The sequence below is a fragment of the Gorilla gorilla genome, chromosome 2, assembly GCF_029281585.2.
Source record: "Gorilla gorilla gorilla isolate KB3781 chromosome 2, NHGRI_mGorGor1-v2.1_pri, whole genome shotgun sequence".
Classification (NCBI taxonomy): domain Eukaryota; kingdom Metazoa; phylum Chordata; class Mammalia; order Primates; family Hominidae; genus Gorilla; species Gorilla gorilla.
In genome coordinates this window covers 204,210,900-204,217,464 of record NC_086017.1, presented here as the reverse complement: position 1 = coordinate 204,217,464, position 6,565 = coordinate 204,210,900, and the positions used below count along the sequence as shown (strand labels likewise).

Sequence of the window (6,565 nt, the reverse complement as noted above, 5' to 3'; positions counted from 1 at the left end):
ATGGTGCGATCTCAGCTCACTGCAACCTCCACCTCCCTGGTTCAAGCAATTCGCCTGCCTCAGCCTCTCAAGTAGCTGGGATTACAGGCATGTGCCACCACGCCCAGCTAATTTTTTTTATTTTTAGCAGAGACGGGGTTTCACCATGTCGGCTAGACTAGTCTCAAACTCCTGACTTCAGGTGATCCGCCAGCCTCAGCCTCCCAAAGTGCTGGGATTACAGGCGTGAGCCACCACGCCCAGCCCCAAAGCATTTTCAATTACACTTGTCTACCAAATATTCATTTAGCAGTAGATTTTAACTCACTCAGCATATATTTATCAAGTTTATTTACTAGGTGCACCGGTAGACACTAGAGATGCAATGGTGAATGAGATAATCACGATTCCTGCCTTAGCCTTTGTAGTTTAATCAGGAATTGAGAGAAACAAACAGGCAATTTTAACACAATATAAAAGTGCTGTGATAAAGAAAGTACAGGTGGTATAGGAAAAAAACAATAGGGGCAACTAGTCTAGAATTGACAGCATTGAGGTTGGCCAGGAAAAGTTCACAGTGGAAATAATAGGCAAGCTGAGACCTGAAGGAGAACTTAGTTAGGTGTAAAGCACATCAATTACTTGTGTTAGTTGGTTTTTGCCTGATCATCATTCGTTCCTCCAAATTCTGGTATCAACACCTTGATTTCCCTTTGGGCAACCCCTCCCCAACTTTCCATCCATGAGGGTTGGCTAAGGCTGGCATCAACCCTACACTCTAGGATTCGGAACACTCTTCAGATCAGTCAACTATGGTCCTCATGATTGGTTCAGTTATGTGCATGTTACCTAAGCTAGGCCAATAAGACTGATTCCAAGGGCATGTGTTAAAACTATTAGACCAGAGGCCCTCTGATGCATTGAAATGTCTTACCTAATAGAATGTAAAGCTGGAGCTGTGCAAAGACAGGTAGCACATCATATCTGTGTCTGAGATATAAAGCAGGAAAAGGGGTGGGGGAACATGCATAATGCCTTCATCTATCTTTTTCTATTAGGAAAGCAAAATCTTTCTCAGAAGCCCCACTGAACACTCTCCTTAGTCTTGCTGCCCAGAACTGGGTCACAAAGTCAACCCTACTTGCAAAAGATGCTGAGAAAACAGAAATAGGATTTTCAGAGTTGGCCTAGACCAATCATGGTCTACAGCCTAGTGCTGGGCACAGTGCTGTACTCTCAATAATAATAATAATCAAAAAGAAAAAACTCAGGTTCTATTAGTAAGGAAAAATGGGAAAATGGGGATTGAGAGGAATTGGCTGTGGTAGCCACAGTGTATGAAGATATTAATATTTAAGATTCTTACTCTTGTATGAGTTCTCTAGGGCTGCCATAAGAGAATACCACAGATTGGGTGACTTAACAAGATAAATTTATTTTCTTGCAATTCTGGAACCTACAAGTTCAAGATCAAGTTGATGGCAGGCTTGGTTTCTTCTGAGGATGGCTGCCTTCTTGCTATGTGTTCACACAGTCTTTCCTCTGTGGGCATGCTTCCCTGATATCTCTGAGTGTCCAATTTTCTCTCCTTCTAAGGATACCATTCAGATTGGATTAGGGCCCACTCTAAGGCTTCATTTTAACTTAATCACCTCTTTAAAGGCCTATCTCCAAATATAGTCACATTCCGACATACTAGGGGTTAGGATTTCAACATATAAATTTGGTGGGGGGTGGGACACAATTTGGCCCAGAAAAATTTATAACATTAGTTTAGTCCAAGGAAGTTCATAAAATGTATTCATTTTAGCAGTAAAACTCTTCCTCTCTTACTACATCTTTAAAAAATTAAGAATTATCATTTTACAAATCACTTTAAATTTATCAAAGGAAAAGATATTGATTGTTGTAGTGATTTGCATTCCTTTGTACCAGCAAATGTAAGTGCTTTTCAGGTGTATTTTTCTCACATTAATTTCATCTTTTATTATACCAGACACCTCTCAGCCTCATCTTGGTTCCAGCCACAGCTCAGGCAGAGGACTCCCTTGGCACTCGATATCTTCTGTGCTCCTGCCCCCAGGGTCTCTCCAACACAGGGGAGCAGAATGTCAGTGAGATTTCACTCTGCAAATAGCTCAGAAGTGCTAGAGAGTTAGTAGCCCTGGATAACTTTCAACCAGTGGGGTGTGGAAGACAAAGAGCAGATTCTTTTCTCCAACAATCCTTGGGTGGCCAATTCTGAGCATTCCCTGCACTCTTGAGCACATCCCAGAAGGACTGAACCTCAGTTGGTGGGGAACTCAATCACACACCTTTGTATTGACTTTTTCTCCTCTATTTCAATCAGCTCAGTTCCTCACTTCTGCCTACCTGGGTTCATCCCCTCACTCCCTGCCCCAGATAAATTGCTTGCACACAAGTCCTATTGCAGCCTCTTCTTTCAGAAGCTACAGCATCTGCAAGCTGGTCTTTGGTTATGCATTTTTGGTTTTGTTGTTCTTCTCAAAAACATTATTTGCCATGAATGTTTTATATATCAAGGATATTAACCTTTGGAGAAAATGTCAACAGAGTTATGAAGGGAGTATATCCCTTGGATTCTATGCCATGCCGAGTTATATTTGAGGTCAAAATTCTTGTACTTGCTTTAATATTTTAGAAATGCAATGTTGAAGAGTATCCATTTTGCAGTTGATCTTAACCAAAAGGCTGAGAAGTGATAGAAGTGTCCATTTTATATTGTTGTTTCTGTCATAGTTTTTAATTTAGAAATCATTTTTATATGTCCATAAAATTCTACCTGATATAAGATGGGTTCCTCTTTAGGGCTATTTGTTTTAGCTTTAGAGCTAGAGTTCCCTTTTGAATTTTCTTGATAATATAAATAAAATCACTTTTTAATATGTCTGTTTCTTTCACTCCCACCGTTTTTGGTGAAGAGCAACTCTCATTCTTCCGTGTGGTCCATTTCCTTTGAATTACAGCTTCAGTTTTGTCTAGGTTCTTTGCTTTTACTGATTGTTCCTCCATAAAGGTCTATGCTTTTCCAGAAGTAGCTTCTATTTCAGGAAGGGTAGAGGTGCATTCTGTCAAATCACTGGGTTTTTGCCTAAACCTTTTTTATAGGGGCTTTCAGGTTAAAATAAGTTCTGAGATTTTGAAGACATCATCTGATGTGACTATCAGTCAAGTCTTGAGGTGGAAGTGCTAAGCCATTTTATACCTGATTTTAACCGAGCTGGCCAAGAATAGTGAGCTAAGATGAGGAATAGTCATATATAAGGGGAGAAGAAGGGGAAATAGGAGAGCGAGGCTTGGAGAATTTCTCAGCTGACCAGTATCCAGCTATAGAGACACTGGATATGATTCCTGTGGCAGAGGAAAGGTATATGGTCTGAGGCTTAAGAACTGGAGGTAGGACTGGATGCAGAGGCAATGATGAGCACTTTAGATGAATTTATTACCCCTACTTGTAAAGTCAAGGGAAGAATAAGCTTATTTTACCCTTTCCAATTATCTTTGTTTAAAACTTTGTCTAGTAAATTTCATTTGAGGATAATTAGCAAACATCTGGTGTTCTACAGCTATTTCCCTCCCCACGGTATAGATTCTTCTCACTTGGGTGAGCATCAGTGGCATTCCCTCTCCTTTCTGAGGAGGATTTCAGTAAGTAGGAAATCACAGTTGAACTCAGTGCTGTATTTTGCTCATCTACAGCTACAGTAATAAAGTGGTCCGTTCATTTTTGCATTTTAGCTGCCACTGATCATGATAGTCAAGACTGTGACTCTGCAGATGTGTTAAATAATTTTAAGAACATAACAAGAAAGTAATCAGTCTTTTATTCAATTTGTCGTTTAATTTTCCTAATTGTAACTGTCCTCCTGATAAATACCTTGAAGTTAGTGTTTTGAGCTGAGGCAGGAGATACTGAATTACAGATCCCAGAGTTACCTGAAAAAGAGCATCTAAAATCAATACGAAAACTCATACAAAAAGTCCAACTGAAGAACTGATTTGAAGAATCTAAGCAAAGAGGCAGCTTTGAGGCAAGAAGTAAGAAGAAATATGAATGAGATAATTAAGAATACCTGGTAGAGACTCTACCTCCAGAGGTTCTAAGGGGCCCAGAACTGTAGTTTCAAATCCTAGTTGCAGAGTATTCAGGGCCTTATAAATGAGAGGATCCGGAAATATTAACAGTACTGTATTAGTCCATTCTTAGACTGCTATAAAGAATAGAAACTGCGGATGTTGGGGAGCCGCCGCCGCCACCGCTTTGTTGCCACCTCCTCCGGCTGAGGAGGCTCCCCGAGCGGGGGGAGGAGGGGGGGTCGGCCGCCGCAGCCATGGAGGCCAACTGGACCTCGTTCCTGTTCCAGAGAACAAGTTTTGAAAACCCAGTTCCCCCTTAGAAGGCTTCATGTAGAAGTGTGGGGATCCTAGGAATCCTCAGAGAGTGATTCCTGCAGTGGTTCTACAGCATTTCACCCAAGAATCAGGGACCTGGTATGACCCTCGTGTGAGAGTGAGCTTCAGCAATGCTGGAAAAATACTTTATGTTGCCACAGACATCTGAATTGGTAAAATGGCAGCCCCAGTAGCTTCCCATCACCAACAGCAGGCAGCACAGAACAGCTTTCTGCCCCTCCTGAGCTCTGCCGTGGAGCCCCCTGATCAGACCATTGCTTCCAATACCGATAACTCAGAAACCCCAGGGTGCACCAGAAACATTAAAGGATGCCATTGGGATTAAAAAAGAAAAACCCAAAACTTCATTTGTGTGCACTTACTGCAGTAAAGCTTTCAGGGGCAGCTATCACCTGAGGCGCCATGAATCCTGCCACACAGGGATCAAGGTGGTGTCCCGGCCAAAGAAAACCCCCACCACGGTGTTTCCCCTTATCTCTACCATCGCTGGGGACAGCAGCCGAACTTCGTTGGTCTCGACCATTGCAGGCATCTTGTCAACAGTCACTACATCTTCCTCGGGCACCAACCCCAGTAGCAGTGCCAGCACCACAGCTATGCCGGTGACTCAATCTGTCAAGAAACCCAGTAAGCCTGTCAAGAAGAACCAGGCTTGTGAAATGTGTGGGAAGGCCTTCCGAGATGTGTACCATCTCAGTCGGCACAAGCTCTCCCATTCAGATGAGAAGCCCTTCGAGTGTCCTATTTGTAATCAGCGCTTCAAGAGGAAGGACCGGATGACTTACCGTGTGAGGTCTCATGAGGGAGGCATCACCAAACCCCATACTTGCAGTGTTTGTGGGAAAGGCTTCTCAAGGCCCGACCCCTTAAGCTGTCATGTGAAACATGTCCATTCAACAGAAAGACGCTTCAAATGCCAAACGTACAGTGCTGCCTTTGCCGCCAAAGACAGACTGCAGACACACATGGTGTGCCACGAAGACAAGGTATCATGTAACATCTGTGGGAAGCTCCTGAGTGCAGCATACATCACCAGCCACTTAAAGACTCATGGGCAGAGCCAAAGTATCAACTGCAATACATGTAAACAAGGCATCAGTAAAACATGCATGAGTGAAGAGACCGGTAACCAAAAGCAGCAGCAGCAGCAGCAACAACAACAACAACAACATGTGACAAGCTGGCCAGGGAAGCAGGTAGCAACACTCAGACTGTGGGAAGAAGCTGTTAAAGCAAGGAAGAAAGAAGCTGCTAACCTGTGCCAAACCTCCATGGCTGCTACGACACCTGTGACTGTCACTACGCCATTCGATATAACATCCTCTGTGTCGTCTGGGGCTATGGCAAACCCAGTCACAGTGGCAGCTGCAATGAGCATGAGAAGTCCAGTAAATGTTTGAAGTGCAGTTAACATAACCAGTCCAATGAACATAGGGCATCCTGTAACTATAACCAGTCCACTATCTACGACCTCTCCTTTAACACTCACTACCCCAATCAACCTCCCCACCCCGTCACTGCCCCGGAGAATATAGCACACCCTGTCACCATCACATCTCCAATGAATCTGCCCATGCCTATGACATTAGCCGCCCCTCTCAATATAGCAGTGAGACATGTAGAGAGCATGTCTTTCTTGCCCCAAGCTTTGCCTACATCACCGCCTTGGTAAACAGTATTATAAAATCAAAATATAGGTTAAAGTAAATATTTACCAGCAACTTAACTTTTAGTTGATTAAAGCAAAAAGTAAACCATGAAATTGGGAGATTTTATTACATTAGTTAATAAGAGTGTGGTAGCATTTTTCTCCAATTTGGCTGGGATTATTCAAAGTAGGGTGTGTATGTAACTTATCACTGGACCACTTTAGCTTAATCAGAAATTCCTTTTAGCTGACAACATTGTTTAAACAGGATAGCAGTTGGCAAGATGAAATGCCAGAATAAAAACCAATCATAAATAAGTAGAACCCACTTCAAAATAAAAAAAAAAAACGGCATTACTATTTCTAATTCCAAGGAATCACTTCATTGTAAACACTAGCAGAACTCTTCTCCCTATACAAGGTGGATGGCTGATTTTACCCTGAAATTCTAAATCCACAGATTGAGAGCTAGTGTAGAATTGTCCGTGTTTATTGTTTTTATGA

At 42.5% G+C, this 6,565-nt stretch overlaps 1 pseudogene; it reads left to right on the top strand.

Annotated features, from left to right (window-relative positions):
- The first annotated feature begins 4,570 nt into the window (after window positions 1–4,570).
- LOC109026174 (vascular endothelial zinc finger 1-like) lies at window positions 4,571–6,336 on the top strand (annotated as a pseudogene).
- Window positions 6,337–6,565: the final 229 nt, after the last annotated feature.